Below are 24,486 nucleotides of genomic sequence, written 5' to 3'. Positions count from 1 at the left end.
GGCTATATATATTAGGATCTGGACCGTGGCAGGAAGAAGAGGCACAACAATTCCCTCTCTTTTTCCCGTTTGGCAAAACCCGCGACCCCGAAGCTCCAAGCACACGCGGTTGGGGAAGGGGTTGGGGGGCTGGGAGAGCAGGCTGGACTTAGCAGGTGCATACAAAAGTTGGGAAGAAGGGGGGCGGGATGAGGGCGCGAAACGTGACTGCGCTCAGCGAGTCCGGCATCTGCAGATAATCCCGCTTCACCCTGCGTCCCTCCCTCCCCACCCCCGTTGATTGGATGGGTCTGCGGGACGACGGCGTGGGGGGGGGGCGAGGAGAGGGAGTCCGACGTGGAGGCCCCTCTGCAGCCCTGGAGGAAAGGAGGCGCTTTGCAACAGATGGTTCAAGGTATTCTCTCCTCCGGCGCGTCCCGCCCGCGCGCGCTCTCAGGCTGGCTGGTCGGGAGCCCCCCGCGCAGCGCAGCGCAGGCCGGCCGGGAGGGAGGGCGGGACCGAGTCCAAGAAGCAGCTGTGTGGTCCTGCAGGGCGCGAGCGCCGCTTTGCATTACCTTGCCCGCGCCTTGGCTCGCGGGCACCTCTTCGCCTGCTGCCCTCTCTCGCCGCTCCGGGCTGAGGGGGCGCCCCTGCCGCTCGCTCGGGCTCTGTTGCCGCCGGGCCAAGCAGCGCCGCCGGCCCCGCCTCCGTCCACTTAAGTCGGCGAGTCAAACAAGCGCCGCCTTGGCCCGGCTGCGAGAGGAGTTACTCGCCCGCTCGCCGGCGGGGAGGGGGCCGCCTGAGGTAAGTTCATTGGCTCGGCTGGATGGGAACAAACCCCGCGCGCCCTCGCTGCCGCTGTCTGGTCCTCGCTTCGGAAAGATGACCTTGTTGCTGCGCTTGAGGCACCGAGCGAGGCCGAGATAGGCGCGCTGCTGCTGCTGCTGCTGCTGCTTTTGCTTTCTTCTCCTCCAAACCGATGGGGTGAGAGAAGGCAAAATCTTCGCTTCCCGCCTCCCGGCACGCTGTGGTGTCTTTTTAGACGAGGGCGGGTTCAGGATAAATCCTGAGAAAGACCTGGCTTTTCCTGGCCAGCTCTCCTCCAGGCAGGTTCCCCTTCGAGGTCTTAAACAGCAGAAATCCATCAATGCTTCCTATTGCTTTCAGGCTTCCTCTCCAGTCAGGAGAGTATAGGATTGCAGCCTTGGTTGACACCGCTCCCCAACATTGTAGGCTGCAGGTCTCCACCCTCCTCATTGTCTTTTTAATATGAGGGACATTTGAATTAATATTTAAAAAGAGATGCAGAAGCCCATGCAGAGTGGTTTTTGCCTGCCTCCTGTCATGTCAGCATTTGGCAGGTTTGAATCCTGGTTGCAGCCCGTACACCATACCATTTGAGGTGTTGTCCTGTCACAATCTATTGAGACTTGTATATATGCTGCAGACTGCATCAACAGGTGCAGATAAATTCATTGCGATTGTGGTTGTTCCCTGTGAGCTGTCACTAAGCATTGGGGTGGGGGAACCCAGTGTGCTCAAGACAGAGAAATGGCTTTCAGCCAGCAGGCAGGGATTGAAAAAACCAGTGGTGATTAAGGGTACATTGTGAGCATCAGGGTTGTCCAGCTAACCTGAGTTGCATCCTAGTGCATTGTATGGAGTCAAGACCATAGCTGCCAAGTTTTCCCTTTTCTCGCGAGGAAGCCTATTCAGCATAATGGAAAATCCCTTAAAAAAAGGGATAACTTGGCAGCTATGGTCAAGACATTGAGCATGACAATATGACACTCTTCCACCAAGTCAAGAAACCTATGGGTTCCCACAGATCTGGGTGTAGTAGGTAACAGTCGTATTACCTCCAGGTGATCAAAGGCCTGTTTGGACATGCATGTGCATCACCTGATGACTGCAACATCAAGAAGTGATGCAAAAGTGGGATGGAGCCACCCCGATCAAAACATCAAAGACAAAACTTCCATATCACTTCTTCATAAACTATTTCGCTGCAGTTGGTTCACACAGTTCAGCTGAGAATTACCAGTTGTGGAATTACAAAGTGGAACAGATGGATGTGTGGCACACCTACGAAATGTTTGTTATTTCTATAAATTTTGTTTTGTTCTTGTTTCAATATATACAATTTTCTACTCCAGGTGCATAAAGCAATGTACACATATGGTAAGAATCACAAAGAATTGTAGAGTTAGAAGGGTCTTCTTGCCCAACCCTTTGTTGAGGTAATTCACTGCTGTATCCAACCCCTGTTTTAAAAATGCTGATGAAGGTTTGTCCACCATCTTCCTGTGCAGTTTGTCTAAAAACAGGCATCAAACCAAAATACTAAAGAAAGTCAAAAAATCAAAATAAGTGTTAAGCATCCTTGGTTCACAGCCTGACAATCCAAAGCTATGCAGGTCTACTCAAAAGTAAATCCCAAACAGTACAGTAGGGCTTATTTATCAGGTAAGCCTGAATTTCTTGGACACAGCATACTGACATGAACGTCCAAGTATTCTGAGACTTTTGTGTGAAGAGAACAAGCAATGAGGGAGGGATAAAAGTACACTTTACCACAGGTGTTTGCAGAACGTATTTAGTAGGGCTTTTTATGTTCAGCATTTCTGTTGAGTTGTATATGACGTATAGGAACAATATAGAATTCCTTTATTAGAATATAACTGAAGGATCTCTTGTACTCTTGTACTGATTGGGATATTCCAGTGCATCTACAGTGGCAGAGCTTTCCTGTGTTTCCCAATGTACATGCTATCTATATCACTGGTCTCTTATCCTATACAAATCCCATAAAATTCAGCAGGACTTAACTCTCAGTACACATACATTGGACTGCACTGTTATACCCCAGAGGAAAGCGGAGGGTGAGGGACTTGCCAAGAGATTGTTCTGCGTATAGAAATACACTGGAAAAAATTTCTTGCATGCTTTGTTTGGTGTGAAGCCATGGGTGGAGAACTGTGATTGACAGCTCTGTTGGCTCACCCTCTCTAACAACTTGCACTTTCCACCTGTTCCAGGGAATTAACACCAGATAGAGAAATCCACCGCTACAGAGTCTAGTTGCTAGTACTGTACAAGAATAAGTCCCTTAAAAAGAGAGAGAGAGAGAAAGTGGAATTGAAACATTGTTTTTTACCCTTGCTATGTACATTGTTGCTCTACTGACATGTTTAAAGGAAAAGCAAACAACTTATAAAGTGCAATGCTTAATCCTTTTAGTCATTTCCTGGGCCAGGAGGCTACATTTTAAAGTATTCCAAGCTGGAAGTCACAAGTGATGAGCATACATATTTGGCTGAGTCAGCCCGTGCTTCCTTGCCAGTGTAGATAGTGGGTTGATGGTTTCAGGGTTACAAACTTGGGTACTATCTCATTGTGTAACTAGAAATGATACTTCTCCAGGATGTCATCACTTTTCAGGCAATGTGTAAACAAGCCTGTGAATTACACCAGGCCGTTGCACATGGCTGAATCTCAAGTACTATTTTAATGTGTTACTTAAAACATTTCTGTACTGCCCTTCAGTCCAGGATTTTTGTGATGATTTGCAGTTGCTAAAAAGCATGATAAAAAACCATTTAAAAAAACCAATTGTAGCAGGAAAATATACATGGGAAATTTTAAGCCTGAAAAAATTAAAAGGAGGTTACGTGATGGCAAATTTGAGTGAGGTCTGGGCAAGATTCTCTGGTGACCCTCCATCACCACTAATGCAAGTTTACTAATAAGCAGTAAATATCAGTACTTTAAAAAAAATACAAAAAATTCCATGACCCAGCATTGATAGGAGAAGTGCAGAGCTGAATTCCCGCAGTTGCCACCATCTTGAGTTGCCCTACAATGCTTCTGGATTGTAGCAGGATTGGTGGCAGAGCCCAGAAGCATGGCTGGAAAATAAGGTGATAGCTGCAGCCTTCCTTTTAGCATTGGGCCATTTAAGAAGTTTTTAAAGCAGACACACAGACACACTGAGGTACCGCTATTCCTCTCAGATTGGACTATATCTGGACTGGGGATATTGAGATATTTTTCTTTCTTTTATCTATGTTGCCACAAGCCTCTGGGTTGGGACCAGTGTTATTTCACTCATCCAGAAAGCTTCTATGCCAGTGCCTGCCAGCTGCCACTAGGAACAAGTGCCACCAATCTGGAAATGCTGCTCCCCAGATTTGAAAAGCACACGGTGTAAGGACTTCTAAATGTTACCTCCCTCTTCTTGAATTGCTGCCACGTGGAAGCACTTTTTTAGAAGCTTCCATATGTTTGAAGCCAGTCATCAGAGGTGTAGGATGTCCTGAAGTGGGTTGAATTATCTGGGGGAAGCTTCCATCCCTTTTAATGTTCTCTGTGGTTCAGAATGCCATAGATACTTTCATTATGTCACAGAGAAATTGTGAGGTCTCCACCTACTTAACATTTGATAACAGTACTGGGTTGTATACAGCACAGAGCATCGAAGTGATGCATATCTGGCCCAGAGAACATGCTATCTAGTTTCCACCAAGGGTGAGGAAGGAGGGAACTGGGGAAGGGAGGAATGGGGAAAGAGGTTGGAAATTGCCAGTGAGCGGCAGGGGTGTGGAGAGAAACTTCATTAAAGCAATAAAGGTGAGTCCAAAGTGGTTCAGTGATTATTTGATTGAAGAAATTGGTCTAATGGAGAATAGGCGGAGGACCTTGATATATGGTGGCATGCTTTTACAGACACAGTGCTGTGGTCTGTATGTGAACCACAGATTAAAAATGGGGGGGGGCATTCCCCCTCAGGACAACCTTTTGTGGGCAACAAGTAGGTGGAGCCAGAGTCAGAAACTAGTCTTTGTGCTATAGACAATTCTCTACACACACTCACACACCCCTCTCTATCCTCTACCCCAGGCTTCCTCAACCTCGGCCCTCCAGATGTTTTGAGACTACAATTCCCATCATCTCTGACCACTGGTCCTGCTCGCTAGGGATCATGGGAGTTATAATCCAAAAACATATGGAGGGTCAATGTTGAGGAAGCCTGCCTTAACCCCCTTACTAGCCTGATATGTGTTAGGCATACCTTACTTATCTCATAGAAAACAGTGCATTAAAACCCACTGGGTTTAATCTCTTAGTTCACACACCCAACTGTATTTAATTCTTGCATTTACCACCTTCTGTTATGCTGTGTTGTGTTTAAATTTATACTGCAGTCAACTTGAGTCAGGGACCAGACTTTTTTTGTCTTAGGCTGCTCAGTGTTGATATTAATATACCACGTTCCGAAGTTAACACATGCTTGTTTTCTCCTGCTCTGAAGAGTAGGATTCAAACCTACAAGGAAGGAGATTCCGCCTAAACGTAACAGAAGAACTTTCTGGCAGTAAGAGCTGTTCAACAGTGAAACAGTCTCCCTTGGGAGGTTGTGGACTCTCTTTGGAGGTATTTCATCAGCGGCTGGGTGGTCCTCTGTCTTGGATGCTTTAGCTGAGATTCCTGCATTGCAGGGGGTTGAACTAGAGGACCCTTCGATCCCTTCTAAATCTACAATTCTGTGATTAACTATGATTAGACAACTTCGCCTGTGCACAAGCTGTGTGTTTGTGCATGCTGCCCAAACTCTCATGCTTTGCTTATTTGAGTGGGGGAAGTGAACCACAGAGCATCTGGCTTAGTATTACATCTGGACTGGTGCTTGCAGTGTGTTTCTCTCCAGACAAGCCACCATCTGAAACCAAGGTGTGTTGCTTGTGTGTAAGCTTCTCGAGCCATTTTAATTATGGTTAATGACTTCACATTGCATCTGAATGTGATCATATGGGGAGTGGCCAGGGATGGTGGAGATTGTAACCCAGCCACAGGTTCCCCAACACAATATCATCTGTAATATATGCAGAGCTCCAAGCTGTATTCATCTCATCTTCTGCGGCATTCCAGAAAATAAACAGTGACATAGAAAGCCTTGTAAAAATGTACTGCTTAGAGACAGAATAGCTTGTGGAACAGAGACATGCAAGGTCCCATTGTATGTTAGGTGTATTTAATGTAGTCCCTGCCTCTTATCCTGCTTCTGATCTGCCAGTGGTAGGCAAGCTTTTAATCCTATGTAGCAACAGAAGTGTTTTAATCACTCTTAGGATTACGATACATTTTTGTGCAGAGTGGAATCAGTAAATATTGCACTTTGTAGTAAACTCCTGGATTGCTTTTCTTTTAATTCTTGCTTTGCTGCTGTCTTGTGCCTCTGTAAAATTCAGGGACTGAGCAATTCTTTGCTTGTGGAATATTAAGAGGCCTCTCAAAATGCAGATGAGCTTTTGCATTGCACTATGTAATAGGCAGATGGTTGTTGTGCTTTCATTAGACTGTGACTTAGAATCCTCTTATTACTTTCAGATCTCCATATCTCACTGCACCAGGTGCACACTAGGTGCAACTTGGGGTTCTGTTGTTCAGAAGATGCTTTTTGTTTCTGGAGACTTGTTAAGGCGGAGAAAAGTGAGACACTATTTTGCATACAAGCTAAACTGCAGGAAGGGGAGATAATAAAAAAAACTTACATAAAACTAGAATGGTTACCCACTGGTGTGCTAACTTCCTTTGGCTACAACTTTAGTGTTGGTTGTTTGAAAACAGCTGTTCAAATGAACTTTTCTTGCCACATGGTTCCTTGTAAGCTGGTCTGTAAATCTGTACTGGAAAATTGCAAAGTGTAACCTAAGTGACAAAAATAATGACTCCACTGAAACTGGCATCTGCATGGATTTTTACAGGCAAGGAATATACTTGGAAATATAATACATGTATACAAAACATGCAAATAGAAATTTAAATGCATTAATCTTCTCCCACTGTCAAATTGTCAGTTGCAATCCAAAACAGAAGGTGGGGAAACAGTGGTGGAGGAACTGTTGTTCCTCAGAGTGAATTTTCCACTGCTAGGATACCTCAGTCTGAACATCCTCAGCAAGTGTGTGGCACCCTCAATCAAGTTGCTGCTACTTCTTTCTTTCCCCATTCTTTTAACATTTCAGTTTGAAATCTTTGACATAGTGTGCATCTGACCTTCACACTTTGCTTCCTCTGCTTGCCACTGGTGCCTCCTCTGTCTACTTTGGTGCTCTTCTGGTGGAATATGCCAGCTGCACACCTAAAACATTCTGCTTTAGATAAGGGTGTTTTGCTGCCACAAACACAAGCATGATATAGATTTGCTAAGCCTAAAGGCTAAGCCTTGAGTTCTAAAGAACTCAAAGTGGTTTACACATTCTTTTAAACCAATCGAAGAAGAATAAAATAGATTGAAGCAAACAGCAGGCACAAAATACAAATACAGTGGTGCCTCTCTAGATATATGCCCTGTAAGACGAATTTTTCGCTTAACGAATAGGTTTTGCGATCGGAGGTTGCCTCACAAGATGGCGAGGTTTTCTATGGCCACCGCTTCGTCTTGCGAAGCATGGCCATAAAAACGTCCGATCACAAAACCTACATTTGTCTAGCGAAAGGGGCATTTGTCTACGAAAGGGGAACCAGCTGTAGCAAGGAAAGAAGGCAAAGGAAGATCAGCTGCCGGCATGCACACAGCCGGCATGGGACGTGGCTTCGGAGGTCTCCGAAGCTGTGTCTCATGTCAGGGAAAGCAGGCGAGGCGGTGTCTGAGAGAAGAGTGGCGAGTGGGGCGGGAGGTGGCGAGGAAAGGGGAACCAGCTGTAGCAAGGGAAGAAGGCAAAGGAAGATCAGCTGAGAGGCGCTGACCTTCTTCCCTTGCTACAGCTGGTTCCCCTTTGTGTTCCACTAGTCTCTGCCGGTTGCCACGAGCAGTGAGGAGCAACCGGCAAAGACCAGTGGAACACTAGCATGGGAAGAAAGCAAAGATTCCCCCCCCCCCGCCGCCTGTCTGATCCAGGCGGGAGGTGGCAGTGAGGAGAAGAGCTTCTCCCCGCCACACAGCCGGCACGGGCCGCAGCTTCAGAGGTCTCCGAAGCTGCGCCCCATGTCGGGGAAGGCAGGCAGGAGGTGGCGGGGAGAAGCTCTTCTCCCGGCCGCCGCCTCTTGGTGCGCACAGCCGGCATGGGACGCAGCTTCGGAGGTCTCCGAAGCCGCGTCTCATGCCGGGGAAGGCAGGCAAGGTGGCGGCCGGGAGAAGAGTGCTTCTCCCGGCCGTTGCCTCGCTGCGCACAGCCGGCATGGGGCGCAGCTTCGGAGGTCTCCGAAGCCGCGTCTCATGCCGGGGAAGGCAGGCGAGGTGGCGGCCAGGAGAAGAGCGCTTCTCCTGGCTGCCGCCTTGCCACACACAGCCGGCATGGGACGTGGCTTCGGAGACCTTCTCCGAAGCCCTGTCCCATGCCAGGGAAGGCAGGCGAGGCAGCGGCTGGGAGAAGAGTGCTTCTCCCCACCGCCAACTCGCACACAGCCGGCATCGGACGGGGCCAGTCCCCCAGAGCCCATAGGAACGCATTGATTAAATTTCACTGCATTCCTATGGGAAACTCGCTAGACGAAAAATTCGTTACACGAATTGACCCGTGGAACGAATTAAATTCGTCTAGTGAGGCACCACTGTACCGGTCAAGAAACCTTCCCCATCTCAGTATACCCTTTTACATCTTTGCTATATTAGCTTGTGTACTGTGTTTCATTGTGTGACCCTGATCCTCTAACTTGGAACCAGTTTCACAAATGGAAGGTTTCTTCTCCTTAACTTGTGGCAGGATTTATTTGTTTTGCTTAAATCCCTTCCTCCAAATTGCTGAGAATGGTGTACACATAGTTCTCAGGTGGCCTATCCAGGCAGCTATCATGCCCAGATCTGCTTGGCTTAGGCAGTTGTAACATCTTGTGCCTTCACGCCATTATCCAGGCCTGTGTAAATTGGAGATGCAGTGTGATATTAATGGTTCTAAAGTAGCAGCATCAGCAATATTAACTAATTTCCTCATTTGCATCTGAGGCATTTGTTTGGTGAAAGGATCATTAAGCATATGCAAACATTCCACGCACTGCGTAAGTTCTTCAGGCTCTGGCAAATGATGAATGGGAAAATTAGAGGTTGCAGGAAAATGTAAATATCATCCTTTGTAAACCTGTCCCCTGGCAAGAATGAAATATTCTCCCATTGAGCAATGAAGCATTCGTTATATTCTTTTCACATCAGTGAAGAGTGCCCAAGACTATTTTACATACTTGATTTGTCCCTTTTACCTTTTCCCCCCCCCCTGAGCACTCCTGTTGAATTGGGATTTGTCTTGGTTTTGTTGAACAAGTGCTCTAGCACTGCGCAGCAGAAAGAAGTGCCATAACTCCAATTAACTCCCATGCTATAATCTCTTGAACAATTCTGGACCCGTCTCTTCATGTTTTTCATATTAACAGCCATGGGTCATTTGCCAAATGTTTGGTTAAATAATTGCACAGTGGATTAAACTGGAAGCTCACATCATGGTTGCTATTAAATAATTTATGTGTAACAGCAAACCTACCTGAGGAAAACTGGGGCCATTGGGCAATCCAATTAAATCTTAGCTCCAATGGGGAAAGCTTTCCTCCAGTTCTCACTGGAGATAAAAGGATCCGCAACAGATCACAACATTCAGCAAGACTACTTTTTCATTTGCTGGCTTTCTGTCTGTGGAGTAACTGCTTAAGGTCAGTGAAATCACTGTGTTTTTATCAAGAACCAGATTTGTCCATACATTGTGAGAACAACCCAGACAACTTCATAGGACTGGTGGTATGAAAACTCTGTCTTTTGTGGTGTGGACAGTATTGCCAGATCTGGCAGAGTGTCAGAAAACATATGAAAAGAATTCCTTCCAGTAGCACTTTAGAGACCAACTAAGTTTGTCATTGGTATGAGCTTTCATGTGCATCCACACATCTGGGATGCATACGAAAGTTCATACCAATGACAAACTTAGTTGGTCTCTAAGGTGCTACTGGAAGGAATTTTTGTTTGTTTGTTTCGACTACAGAAGACCAACACGGTTACCTACCTGTAACTAGAAAACATATGAACATGTACACATGTCTTACATGTGGGAAAGCTAACTGTTAAAGAATGTTACCTGAAGAAAGCAGTATGCACAAAGGTGGAATAACATTAGCTTGGGTAACCTGTGGAATTTATTGCTGTCTATTATTACTGAGCCACTTTTGGGGAGCTGACAATAATCACACTGTTGCAGAAATTCAGATGTTTATTTGTAAAAAGATTTAAAGGCAATAATAATTCAGTACTGTATGAAATTATTTGGAAGAAACAAAATGACTTTGTGGTCGCTACAGAATAGAAAGGGATAATAATGCATGTATTACCTCGACCAAATTTAGTTACTAAAGCAGAGATAGAGCTTTCCTCTTGGAACAAGTACGGTAGCAGTTTGGGACAGGAGTGTGTGAGATATATTGGGACTATTGTGCAGGGGGAAAGGGTTAATTCATTCATGATACTGACAGGGAACAGGGCTTTTTGTTTCTGGAGACTTGTTAAGGTGGAGAAAAGTGAGACACTATTTTGCATACAGGCTAAACTGCTGGAAGGGGAGATAATTAAAAAAAACTTACATAAAACTAGAATGGTTACCCACTGGTGTGCTAACTTCCTTTGGCTAGAGCTTTAGTGTTGGTTCCTGCAGTCATTGTTTGGTTAAAGAAAAATGAAACAAACAAATGCAAAACAATGTTTTGATGTAATGTGTTTCTTGCCCTCAAATGTGAACAAATTCCATTACTTTTCAGAAACTTCATTTGCCACAGGCTGTATCTGCTCCAAGATGCTTGTTAAAGTGGTTTTGTAATAGTGAGGGGACTGTAGATGATTACTTTGCAAAAGCATTATGAATCAGTGGTAGAGCACTTGAGTGGGGGAGGATTCCCCTCCCCAAGTGTTCTCCAAAGATACACTTGAAAATGCTAACTTAATTCCAAATCAAGTTGAGAGGAGTATGCTCATCACTGATCCGAAGTGTTTGGGTGGGTGATTGATGGGTGCAGGCAATGCTTTGACACCTCAATATTGCATGTGGCTAGCAGAATTGCATGGCACAAAATCAGCCAAGAGTAGTCCTGTTCTGGCTTGATCTAAGCAGACTTTTACCGTATGAAAATACTTAACTGTGATTACTGTCTCCATGTCTGCTTGATGGTTTTAAAAGGGTGTTGGATGTCCATCCTGTGCACATACTACTCTCAGGTTCATTTTTGAGCTTCTTCCTCCTGGCACTAATTAATGGGAAGGCTTTTTATATTGTGCTTCACAAGTTACTATATTCCTATAACCAACTCTCATTATTTGTTTCCATTAAGACAGAATAAAATATGCATTCAACATTCAAGAATCCTGTGTACTTTTATTATTTTGACACTTTCTCTGTTTCGTTTACTTGGCCACTTCATTTGATCATTTCTGAACAGGACTCTGGCAGATTTAGAACCATGTGCTTTATTACAGATACCTGATTTTGATTCAGTACTGCACTTTGTGGGCTGCACAAATGAAACCATAGTATTAAGTTCTCATTTTGACCTCCATCTCCTCCCATAAGCTACTTCATTTTGTCAATGAGCTTTTTCACACTTAGCACCAAAATTCGGTTTGATGCTATGTGAAAAAGCCTCATGCTGCCTCCTCCCATCTTTAACCCAAGTTTGACCAAATGGTTTTCAACAGAGGGCAGTCCAGCGGTGATACCTATTTAGGCATCTTATCTGTTCTCTCTCTCTCTCCCCCCCCCTCTCTCCCCCCCCTCCATGTGTTTGTGTGATGCTGGGTCCCAAAGTGATATACATAAAGCAACTTGCCCTAGACAAAAAAATGAGTAGTTGTGACACAAGTATAAGCATAGTAACAAGCAGAGGTTGGTACATTAGGGCAAATGGGGCCCCACCAATCTTAGCCTGCCTTCAGCCAGCTTCCACCTGCTTGTCTTCTTCCTTGTATCCAGTTCCAGGGCTTCTTCCTTAGTCTCAGTGTTGCTCCTTAAGAACACAGCCCAGGGAAAGATAGGGGCAAAACCAGAATTAGCTGACTCCATTGGCTCTGGGTCTACCTGCTGTTGATCTCTGCCCAACTTGTCCCACTGGGCACCAGCTACCACTGACATTAACTCAGGAAGCTGTCTAAGTCAGACCAGTAGCCCATGTAGCTCAGTACTGCCAACACTGAGTGGCAGAAGCTCTGCAGGGTGTCAGACCAGATGGGACTTTTTTTATAGCTCTACTAGGAGATGCCAAGATTTGAACTTGGGACCTTTTCCAAACAAGGAACATATCATTTTCATAGAATCATAGAATCATAGAGTTGGAAGAGACCACAAGGGCCGTCCAGTCCAACCCCCTGCCAAGCAGGAAACACCATCAAAGCATTCCTGACATATGCCTGTCAAGCCTCTGCTTAAAGACCTCCAAAGAAGGAGACTCCACCACACTCCTTGGCAGCAAATTCTACTGCTGAACAGCTCTTACTGTCAGGAAGTTCTCCCTAATGTTTAGGTGGAATCTTCAGCATGCAGAAATAAGCAAATTGATTTCTTGCATCATCTAATGAGCTTCAACAGTCTGATAATTAAGTATCATGTTGGTTTTGTTCTCTTTTTTGGTCCTCTTCAAGATGCTGTGAATTATAGATCTTCTGTTGCTTTCATCTGTACCTGCCTAGACTTTGCTTCTGGGTAGCATTCTATTTCATGACAGCACATGCCATTATTACAGGACACTTGTGTCTTAGAGGGACAAAGAGATGATATACATCTTTCAGTCCCATTTTTTCCTCCGAGAGCATTTTCAGACAGGACTATACAAAAGTTTAAAATTGAACTGGACTAAGTCGGTCATCTATAGGGGTTCTCAAACATTCTGTCTTCAGGCCCCGCCTCGGATGACTATAAATTACTGAGGCTCACTAGTCACAAAATAGCATCATAGTTTGGCATAATTGACTGCAACCTAGTGACATTATTTTATAGTGATATCTAATCCCCTTTTAGCAATTTCTAGGGATTTCCCACAGGGATTTCCTTGTAGCATGGAGTTTACTTTTCCTCAAGTACAGACTTTGGCTCTGGAAGTACTGTGACTCTGCTTCACTAATAAGAATTTGCTGATTCAAAGCCTCTAAGTCAGGCATCCCCAAACTGTGGCCCTCCAGATGTTTTGGCCTACAACTCCCATGATCCCTAGCTAACAGGACCAGTGGTCGGGGAAGATGGTAATTGTAGTCCCAAACATCTGGAGGGCCAAAGTTTGGGGACGCCTGCTCTAAGTGAAGCATCTTAAGGGGGAAAGGTATGATGCAAATGTCATCAATTGGCAACTGATAGAAGGAGAATGCTGCACTAGATGGACCCTTGGTTTAATCCAGCAAAGCAGTTTTGTGTTCTTAGCTCAAATCTGCTCAAACTAATGGGTCCATGGGAAACTGCTCCTCACATCCCCTAAGCATACATGGTTGTGTGGGGACTTCATTCAAACTTTACAAGATAATGAATATTTTTAAAACAACGAGTTCATGAGAAGTGGTATACTAGTGTTTCAGTTTATTGTGACAGCTGAGAAAAGGGCAGGCAGTTAGAATCCCCCTCCCCATATTTGAGTGATTCCTTAGTTGGCTCTGGAACACAGTTCATTCACTGATACTCCCACACAGTTGCTAATCTCATCATTGTCTGGTTCTTTTCTTCTCAAGAGATTCAGAAATTGGTGCTAAGCGTTGGTCTATGCTTACTCCTGCTGTTGCCCAGTTGAATAATCTCTCCCCATGTCAAAGGCAAATAATAGTGATGGATGGCTAAAGCAGGCCACTGAGGGCTACTTTGTAAAACTACTGCTGTGCTGTCCTTGTGGCTTAACTGAATTTTATGGTTACCTGAATTTTTCTTCATAAGCACAAAATACAATTTTGCAGTCTGCCTATTATGGGTTGAGCAGCATGGCGTGCCACCCTAAATATGACACCCTTATTTTTCTTCCCAGATTTCACAACGCTCATGGAGAATTGGCCACCTAACTAATTAATTGGCCGTGTTCATATATAAGGATAAACCAGATTTTCTGCTTTCTTGTGGTTTACCTAGTGCACACTGCCTGGTAGCTGCTCCTTCCTCTCTTGGTGCAAGTAGGAGAAGCAATCCTGGAAGTAGGGATGGAAGGGGCCATTAGTTTCGGTTCTGTCCGTTTCTTGTGCCCCCCCCCCCGTATTAAATTCAGTTCTCCATATTTCTGCACTGATTTGCAATTTCTTTTTAAAACCCTTATGAAAACCCTTTTCTCCTATTAGCTTCACTCTGGGTTCTGCACAAGGCACAGATAGAGGAGAGGTAATGCAGGGAGAGGAGTAATTGAGCATGTGCTGCAGCACACCAAACTTCTTCCTCTCTCTCCTGCATCTGTGTCATCATCAGAGGCAGGGCAGCATGATGTTTATTGCCCCACTAACCTGCCACCCAGGCCACTTGCCACCCCAGGTACTGGGCATTTATGGGAATTGGCTGCCACTTCTTCTGAGTGTGCATTTGACGGCAAACAATGGAAAATGCGAAAAGGGTGTGAGGCTTCTGTCAGGGGCTGCCCACAGGGTCCGCGGGAGGAGGGAGACAGGAGATTGGGGTACAGTGGTGCCTCGCTTAACGAATGCCCTGCTTAACTAAATTTCCGCTTAACGAAATGATTTTTCGAGCGGAGGTTGCATCGCTAGACGAATTTGTTTTACGAAAAATTCGTCTAGCGAATCGCAGATTCCCATAGGAATGCATTGAAATTCAATTAATGTGTTCCTATAGGCAAAAAAAAAAATTCAATGCATTCCTATGGGATTCACTAGATGAATTTTTCGTTATAAGAAAAGACCCGTGGAATGAATTAATTTCGTCTAGCGAGGCACCACTGTATAGGGAGCCTCGGCCCCTTCTCTCGAGCAGCACCTCGTCCAGCCGGGAAAGCAGCCAAATGTCCAGCAGGAGAGGGCGGTGGACATCATGGGGGAGAGAGGGCTCCAGGATGCTGTCTCTGAGCCCTTGCACCACCTTAGCTAAGAGGGCTCAGAGGGAGACACTACTTCTGTGGAGGTGGAGGCTAGAGGTGCCCAAGTTATTATGTTGGGGTCGAAACTGGAAGGGGGCACTCCCGGATTCTGCGAGTGACTGAGACAGACATGAACTTGTAGCTCTGCACTGTACATATTATGCACATCAAACCTGTAAATGTTCAGGTTGGAGTTTGGTGTTGTTACTCATGAGCAACCACTACACCATCCTGACAGCTGCTAATCCTAAGCATGCTCAGCAGGAGGTGAGTTTCCTGCAGACTAAGCACTTCTCAAGTTGGGCTGTAGTTTAGGAATGATTGTTTATATAATACGTCTGAATATTTAGCTTGAAAAGACAAATAGTCCTTAATTGTTGTTTAGTCGTTTAGTCGTGTCCGACTCTTCGTGACCCCATGGACCATAGCACGCCAGGCACTCCTGTCTTGCACTGCCTCCCGCAGTTTGGTCAAACTCATGTTCGTAGCTTCGAGAACACTGTCCAACCATCTTGTCCTCTGTCGTCCCCTTCTCCTTGTGCCCTCAATCTTTCCCAACATCAGGGTCTTTTCCAAGGATTCTTCTCTTCTCATGAGGTGGCCAAAGTATTGGAGCCTCAGCTTCACGATCCGTCCTTCCAGGGAGCACTCAGGGCTGATTTCCTTAAGAATGGATAGGTTTGATCTTCTTGCAGTCCATGGGACTCTCAAGAGTCTCCTCCAGCACCATAATTCAAAAGCATCAATTCTTCGGCGATCAGCCTTCTTTATGGTCCAACTCTCACTTCCATACATCACTACTGGGAAAACCATAGCTTTAACTATACGGACCTTTGTCGGCAAGGTGATGTCTCTGCTTTTTAAGATGCTGTCTAGGTTTGTCATTGCTTTTCTCCCAAGAAGCAGGCGTCTTTTAATTTCATGACTGCTGTCACCATCTGCAGTGATCAAGGAGCCCAAGAAAGTAAAATCTCTCACTGCCTCCATTTCTTCCCCTTCTATTTGCCAGGAGGTGATGGGACCAGTGGCCATGATCTTGGTTTTTTTGATGTTGAGCTTCAGACCATATTTTGCGCTCTCCTCTTTCACCCTCATTAAAAGGTCCTTTAATTCCTCCTCGCTTTCTGCCATCAAGGTTGTGTCATCTGCATATCTGAGGTTGTTGATATTTCTTCCAGCAATCTTAATTCCGTCTTGGGATTAATCTAGTCCAGCCTTTCGCATGATGAATTCTGCATATAAGTTAAATAAGCAGGGAGACAATATACAACCTTGTCGTACTCCTTTCCCAATTTTGAACCAATCAGTTGTTCCATATCCAGTTCTAACTGTAGCTTCTTGTCCCACATAGAGATTTCTCAGGAGACAGATGAGGTGATCAGGCACTCCCATTTCTTTAAGAACTTGCCATAGTTTGCTGTGGTCGACACAGTCAAAGGCTTTTGCATAGTCAATGAAGCAGAAGTAGACGTTTTTCTGGAACTCTCTAGCTTTCTCCATAATCCAGCGCATGTTTGCTATTTGGTCTCTGGTTCCTCTGCCCTTTCGAAATCCAGCTTGCACTTCTGGGAGTTCTCGGTCCACATACTGCCTAAGCCTGCCTTGTAGAATTTTAAGCATAACCTTGCTAGCGTGTGAAATGAGCGCAATTGTGCGGTAGTTGGAGCATTCTTTGGCACTGCCCTTCTTTGGAATTGGGATGTAGACTGATCTTCTCCAATCCTCTGGCCATTGCTGAGTTTTCCAAACTTGCTGGCATATTGGGTGTAGCACCTTAACAGCATCATCTTTTAAAATTTTAAACAGTTCAGCTGGAATATCATCACTTCCACTGGCCTTGTTATTAGCAATGCTTTCTAAGGCCCATTTGACTTCACTCTCCAAGATGTCTGGCTCAAGGTCAGCAACCACACTACCTGAGGTGTACGAGACCTCCATATCTTTCTGGTATAATTCCTCTGTGTATTCTTGCCACCTCTTCTTGATGTCTTCTGCTTCTGTTAGGTCCTTACCACTTTTGTCCTTGATTATGGTAATCTTTGTACGAAATGTTCCTTTCATATCTCCAATTTTCTTGAACAGATCTCTGGTTTTCCCCATTCTATTGTTTTCCTCTATTTCTTTGCATTGCTCATTTAAGAAGACCCTCTTGTCTCTCCTTGCTGTTTTTTGGAAATCTGCATTCAGTTTCCTGTATCTTTCCCTATCTCCCTTGCATTTTGCTTGCCTCCTCTCCTCCGCTATTTGTAAGGCCTCGTTGGACAGCCATTTTGCTTTCTTGCATTTCCTTTTCCTTGGGATGGTTTTCATTGCTGCCTCCTGTATAATGTTACGAGCCTCCATCCATAGTTCTTCAGGCACTCTGTCCACCAAATCTAAATCCTTAAACCTGTTCCTCACTTCCACTGTGTATTCATAAGGGATTTGATTCAGATTGTATCTTACTGGCCCAGTGGTTTTTCCTACTTTCTTCAGTTTAAGCTGGAATTTTGCTATAAGTCCTTAATAGCTTTCAGCAAAGCAGGAGCAGCCAGTCTCAAATTGTGGAGCATTAGCACAAGCAATGATAGAAGGCAGTATATCAAATGTACGTAGATGAGAGAACCCATCAGACATACTGTGCCCTGACAGCATTCTTTATTTTTATTTTTAGGTCAGTATTTACCAGGTAGCTGCTCTGAGAATAAAAATGGCATGATGAGGTGGATATTTCATGTTTTCCTCCCAAGTAAGTGATATATTGTTTTGAACCCCCCCCCCTCCTGTAGGTATATGCAAAAATACAGCCGATATATTTTTTCATCACAAAGCTGAAATGTTGGAAGTAGGCTATACTTTTATGGTGTGATTAAGGAGATAATGAAACACTCAGTTGCTTTCTAAACTTGTTGGATATTTGCTGCCAGAATTCTGTAGCCTGGGCAAAACATTAGTGTATCCTACATGATCTTTTAAAAAGCAGATCCTGAAGATTATTTGTTCTGTAATAGAATGATGCATTGTCTTGACTACATTTTAAATTAAGAAAAATACTTGCATTGGCTCAACTCCACTGCAAATTTATTTGTGCAAGACCTACTTTTTATATAAAGTATTCTAGCAATAAGTGTGCTACTTGTTTATACAGTGGTACCTCTGGTTACGAACTTAATCCCGTTCTTAAGGTCCGTTCTTAAGCTGAAACCATTCTTATCTTGAGGCGCACTTTCGCTAATGGGGCCTCCCGCTGCGCGTGTGCCTCTAGCGCACAATTTTCGTTCACATCCTGGGGCAAAGTTGGCAACCAGGAGCAGCTACTTCCAGGTTAGCAGAGCTGGTAACCTGAAGCGTTTGTAACCAGGAGTGTTTGTAATCAGAAGTAACACTGTATGTGGGTGTGTTTTCTAAGCAAATTCCTTGTGCTGGTGGCAATTCTCGCAAGGTTTATTTGGGTTGCTCCTGCCTTCTGTTTGCGATACTCTGTGTGATCCATTAAGGCAGTTGACTTTCCCTAAACCCCTTCTAGCCTCTTTGTTCTATTGTTCCACATTTAGAAACAAAAGTGAAACCTGAAGTGCACAGTGGTTATTTCCAGGTTTCTGCCTTTCCAAGGAACTCTATTTCCTTTTCTCCTGGTTGGTTTCCATCCATCCCAAACAGGCACTCAGTGTTCCATGACCACTGATCATGCTCTGTCCTTATTGAACTATTCTAAGGGATTTCCCCCGTCATCAGGGCTCAAAAAAGTACTTCTTCAAATCTTGAATTTCCCACAACCCTGATGATGCCTCCTTCTTGTATGTGGATGGTGTTGGTTTGACGCATTCAGAAAACGAATTTTTACATGAAAATTAAATTGCAGATTATTTCTTTATGACCCATTTGAAGTAAAACGGTGAGCTCTGAGAATTGAATAATAAGTGTAACACTTTGGTGTAAGTGCATTCTCTTGCAAATATGCCAAACTGAGTTAAGACATCATATAATAATAAAAAGATCGTATTTCAACCAGTTTCTTTCAGTTAGGCACAGTATGCATTTAGCTGTTTTAGAGAAGGGCCCTGGTCAGGCCCGGTTCTAGGTGTGGTCCCGGTGGCGTGGGGCGCCGGGGGGCCGCACGGCAAAGCCGCGCGGAAGCCGTGCTGCGAGGGCGCCGGAGCAATCTCTGCACCTCAGCGCTAGGGCACCCGACCTGCTTGAGACAGCCCTGGCCCTGGTTCAGATCCAGAGCACATGCTTTGTATGCAAAAGGTCCCAGGTTCAGTCCCTGGTATCTCCGGGAAGGACTAGGAAAGTCTCCTATCTTGAAAGCTTCTGCCAGTCAGTACAATAATGAACTAGATGGAACAATAGCCTAATGGTCCTATGTCTCTCCCAGCCTTTCCTGGAGATGCTAGGGTTTGGACCTAGGACCTTCTGTATGTGAAGCAGATGAACTACCATTGAGCTATGGCCCAAGTTTGATGGTTTGCTTCAACTTAAGATACCATTACAGTGGTGCCTCGCTTAACGAATGCCCTGCTTAACGAAATTTCCGCTTAACGAAAGGTTTTTTCCAGCGGAGGTTGCCTCGCTAGACGAATTCGTTTTACGAAAAATTCGTCTAGCGAATCGTGGTTTCCCATAGGAATGCATTGAAATTCAATTAATGTGTTCCTATGGGCAAAAAAAATCCAAAAAAAATCAATGTATTCCTATGGGATTCACTAGACGAATTTTTCGTTATAAGAAAAGACCCGTGGAACGAATTAAATTCGTCTAGCGAGGCACCACTGTATTACATTATTACAAAGCCAACCACAAACCATGGTTCAGGGCTGGGCAGCAATCCATGGTTGGTTGGGGCAAAAGAAACAACCACCCGTGATTCAGAAAGAATATTAAGCCAACCCCTTGCCTTGTGTAAAGAGGGTTCTCTGGCTATGTGCGCTGGTACACATTGTGGTTTAATCAGACTTAGTGTGGCATGTGAACATTTTATGCTCCCTGTCTCCAGCACACTCAAGAAAATTGTGCTTTCTGTGTTATAAAATGTTTCCTTGAAGAATAAAATAGATTCAACTCATCTGGTTCTCAAATAAAAACATACAAAATTTAGAACAGGAATAGAACATCAGAACAGCATCCTTGGTGAAAAGGCTTCCTGAATCAATTTTCTTTTCACCTGGCACCTGAAACTTAGTAGGGACAGTGCCTGCCTGCTTTCTAATGGGAGGGAGTTCTGTAGTGTTGGGTCCACTACACTGATTGCATGACTCAGTAGCATAAGTTGTTTTCTGGTCTGTGGGGGACAACTAATAGTGCTTCCCCAAATAATCTCAGTGATTGAGCTGGGACATACCAGGTAAGGCAAGTACCTTCAGCCTAGTCGAGTAACAGATGGGAAGTCACTTCATTTATTTTGATGGTATCATGTGTTGGTGGTAACAACATAGAGTGCATTGCAGTAATCCAGTATTCAGGTTACCAGTGCATGGACTACAGTAGTAAGGTATATAAAGTAAGTGGAATCAGGAGAGGTGCCTATCCTACTGCATCTCTAACATCTTTGTTAGTATAGTAATAAATCTACTTTTGTCAGGTCAGAGCTAGTGCTGTGATACCAGTAAGGGGAAAGTTGCCTTCATGGTCCATTGAAATGATAGCTTATGTACAGTTAAGAATTCTCCGTATTTTAGTTGTACATAAGTATCTGTAGTTGGTTTCTTTCTGGTGATTTTTTTTTAAGGGTATTTGATCTTTGCAATCAGTTAGAGAGAATTCAAGATGAAGATGTTATGCTGAGTGGTTGCTATCCTAAAGAGACTTCCCATCAGTTTGAACAAATAATAATTTTAGGATATTTGGCTTAGTAAAATTAAGCTTCTCTCTCTCTCTCTTTTTACCATCAATTGTTGGATTTTCATTTTTATTTAATAAGCAAGAATTGTTCCATTTAGCGCACAATAAATGGCACAGAAATGAGCAGGAAGCAGCTAATGCTGACTAATAAGAGAAAGGTTTATAAGTGCACATAGCCCCTCTTAGAGTTGAGGTGAATGTGCCAAGACAGATTTTCAGTTGAGACTTAGCGCAAACAAATCATCACTCCTAATCCAACAGGAGAATATGTACATGCAATATGGGTGCTTTATCTGTGTTCCCTGGGCTGGGAAGTCTGATCCAGAAGACTGCATTGGAACAGCTCCAGACAGATTGTTTGCAATCACAGCAATCATTTGTTCAGGGAAGAGAGTGATGTTGCCTGGCAAAATACCAAGAATAAGAGTGCTTGCCTGTATGAATGCAGGTGACTATTTTACCAAGTGGTAACTTCCCATGAGCTGATTGGCTGTTTGGCATTGTCTCTGAACCTGCGTGGGTGACTAGATGACTTCTTGATTGTTGACCTCATCTACTCAATGTAGTATTCTGCCAAGTAGTAAAGATAATTTCATTACACTCTTGTGCATGATCAGAAATCTGGGGAAACAGAGTAAAACTGACACGATGATAAAGGTAAAGGTAAAGGGACCCCTGACCATTAGGTCCAGTCATGACCGACTCTGGGGTTGTTTGCTCATCTCGCGTTATTGGACAAGGGAGCCGGCATACAACTTCCAGGTCATGTGCATGACAAAGGCGCTTCTGGCGAACCAGAGCAGCACATGGAAATGCTGTTTACTTTCCCGCTGGAGTGGTATCTATTTATCTACTTGCACTTTGATGTGCTTTCGAACTGCTAGGTTGGCAGGAGCAGGGACCGAGCAACGGGAGCTCACCCCGTCGTGGGGATTCGAACCACTGAGCTTCTGATCGGCAAGCCCTAGGCTCTGTGGTTTAACCCACAGCGCCACTTGTGTCCCAACACGATGATACCCATTGACCAAAATTTTGTAGTATTAGAGAGCACACACCAGGGGTAATTTGGCTATTTATATGGACTCAGATGACTGTTTTACTGTGACTTCATGCACACCCTTGTAAGAATTTTACCAGAATATTGAATTGTATTCAGTCTGAGTCATGTGTCTTAAATAAATTATTATTTACACTATAATCTCAGCCTTTCTTCTAGGAATTTAGGGTAGCTTGCAATATGTTTTAGAGGCAGCATCCTCTCATTTCATAGCAACAAAAACCCTGTGAGCTGAAATAGTGTGAATAGATCATTCAGAGAACATTCACACCAGGATCTCTCCACTTCTAGTCTGGCACTGTAACTGTTAAACCACACTAGCTTTCAAGTCAAATAAGCAGCAGTTACGGTAAGCAGGCAAGGTAGAACAGGTAGCAGGTAAGAACAGGAATTGGGCTTTATTTAATATTAGCAGAAATCCCAGGAAAGAAATGTGAGACATGCATAATCTTAAGAGCATAGGTAAGAGAGGACGGAACTGCAGTGCCATGGGATTTTACCACATAGTGTTGCAACGAGATCAACCTCAAGAGCCAGTGAGTCTGAACAGCAACCAGCCTTGAGATTTTCATCTTAGACAAGTGAGTTCTATAAAGACATGCTTACACAATTCCCCAATGCTGTTGAGTTGTGTCAACCCTTCACTACTGTAACAGTTTTCCTCATATAATGATAGCTGGTTTTCCTATTGGGTCTTGGAGCTTCAGAATGTTTGTTTGTTTGTTTGTTTGTTTATGTATCCCATCTTTCCTCCAAAGACATGCTTCTGCCCCTCCCCTTTTTATCCTCACAACAACCCTGTGAGGCTGAGAGACTGGTCCTGGTCCAAAGTCGTCCAAGTGAGCTTCATGTTTGAGTGGGGATTTGAGCACTGGTCTCACAGTTAGTAGTTCCTTGAATCAGGTGACACACCTCTCCCCAAAGCCTGGCACTTTCTGTCATAAGAGTGAATATTTACCTCTTAAAGCCCATGATAGTATGAGTATCTGGTTATATATCTCATTCCAACCAAAAGACTAGATCAACAACTGCTCTGTGTAGAACATGCTCCTCTCTGTTTCAAGAGAATTGTTCCAAATTGGTTGCTGACAATATCAAAATGTTTAAAGGTCAAGCATTCTTTGGGTAGGTGGAGTCTTTGAAAGTTAGTCTTCTCTGTGTGCAGAAGTGGTTTTGGTTCTGTGAAGAGGGAAAAGGTTTAGTCCAGAGTCTGTTGCCTTAAATGGGCTTGTGTCAGATTCGTGACTTCTCTTGAAGACAATCCCTTCTTCTGACAAATGGTCCCAATCAATAATAATTCCACTATTTCACAATCTTACACATGCTCTGGTTTTAACTTTCTCCTTTTTGTGGTAAGATGACTTTGCTTTAAGTTCCAGAGTCTTCATCTGAGCATGCTATCTATTTATATCTCTCTGAAGATTATTAAAACAACCAGATATATGAAATGCCCTGATGCGTGTTCCTGGAATTAATTTTCCTGGAGTGTCGCAAATAACATTTTAAGCAACTTGGATAATGAGGGTGTGTTGTTTTCCCCATTCCGTTGGAATGAAAACAGTGATAAATTCAAAGCCTTTATTTCGTGCTAAAGATTTTGCAAGGATAGTTGTCATTTGGAAGGTAGTGCCAACATTGATTTTTTGCAGCACTTCTTAAAATTGAATGTTCATAAGTATTTTCATCAGCACTGGCACTAAAAATGCTTTGGAAAAATTGAACCCTGTTTTCCTCCTTCCTGGTTCATGAAACTTGATCGGGGTTTGCTTTCAAAATAAGGCAAAGGGAACTCTTAGAAAACAAAGTTACAAACTGACATGGAAATGCAGAGAATTTGAGATTGGAAAAATGTGAGACGAAGAAACTGAAATTGACACATTCTCTTCTCTGTACTTCATAGGACTGGTATCCAAACAACAGATATAAGCATGTGGTAGAGAACTTTGCACACAGCCAGACCTTTGATCCTTGATTTTTCCAGCTACAGTTTCCACTGTTGAAGAGCAGGCAGCTTTTAAAACTGCACAGCAGCTTGTCTAGTTGTGGTTCAAATTGCTGCAGCGAAATTGGAAACGAAAGCTTGGGCTTTCTGCCTCTCTCCCCAACCCTGCCCCTGCCACCATGTACATACAACCTCTTTTGTATCTTGTTCATTAGATAGCGAGGTTGCAAATAGAGAGACTGTCCTATCAGATTCTGCTTCCTCTGGAAAAACAAAGCCGGCTTCAGATGTGTTCTGATATTTGCACCTGTCCCCTCTATGGGGTGATATCATTAATACAGACATGCAGATGATGCAGTGTTGGAGCTGGATCAAAATGATTCCATACACAATATGGTTCACTGCAAGTTCATTTGAAACATTAGCATTTGGGCTTTGACTAGTGTCTAAACCACTTCACTCTGCTTTGATCTTTTATAACAGTTTTTGTCTGCTTGTAGCTGATTATCTTTTTTATTCTACCACAGAATGGAAGAGGGGTCTGGTGGGAGGGAGCTAGAACAGTAGCTAGGCACTACGCTTGCAGAACGGGTCCTCCCTTTTTTTAAAGAAGCCTAGCTGTTAGCCACTTAACCTTGGTGAGAAGAAATGTCTTCTGTGTTAGATAGCTTGTGAAATT

General features: G+C 44.1%; 1 protein-coding gene across 6 annotated transcripts in view; it reads left to right on the top strand.

Annotated features, from left to right (window-relative positions):
- Positions 1–290: 290 nt before the first annotated feature.
- SULF2 (sulfatase 2) overlaps positions 291–24,486 on the top strand; it is a 294,763-nt gene continuing 270,567 nt past the window's right edge. Inside the window, exons 1-2 of one of the 6 annotated variants that reach the window (XM_035124104.2) lie at positions 355–394; positions 17,642–17,716. The gene's annotated coding sequence lies outside the window, so the exon portion shown is untranslated. Of the gene's footprint in view, positions 395–641; positions 784–17,641; positions 17,717–19,154; positions 22,447–24,486 lie in introns of those variants that run through there. The other 5 variants (XM_060277289.1, XM_035124102.2, XM_035124105.2 and 2 more) reach the window with 5 other exon arrangements.

This window comes from Zootoca vivipara, chromosome 7, assembly GCF_963506605.1.
Source record: "Zootoca vivipara chromosome 7, rZooViv1.1, whole genome shotgun sequence".
NCBI classification, from domain to species: domain Eukaryota; kingdom Metazoa; phylum Chordata; class Lepidosauria; order Squamata; family Lacertidae; genus Zootoca; species Zootoca vivipara.
The sequence above is the reverse complement of the archived record's forward strand: the minus strand, read 5'-3'. Positions and strand labels throughout refer to the sequence as shown.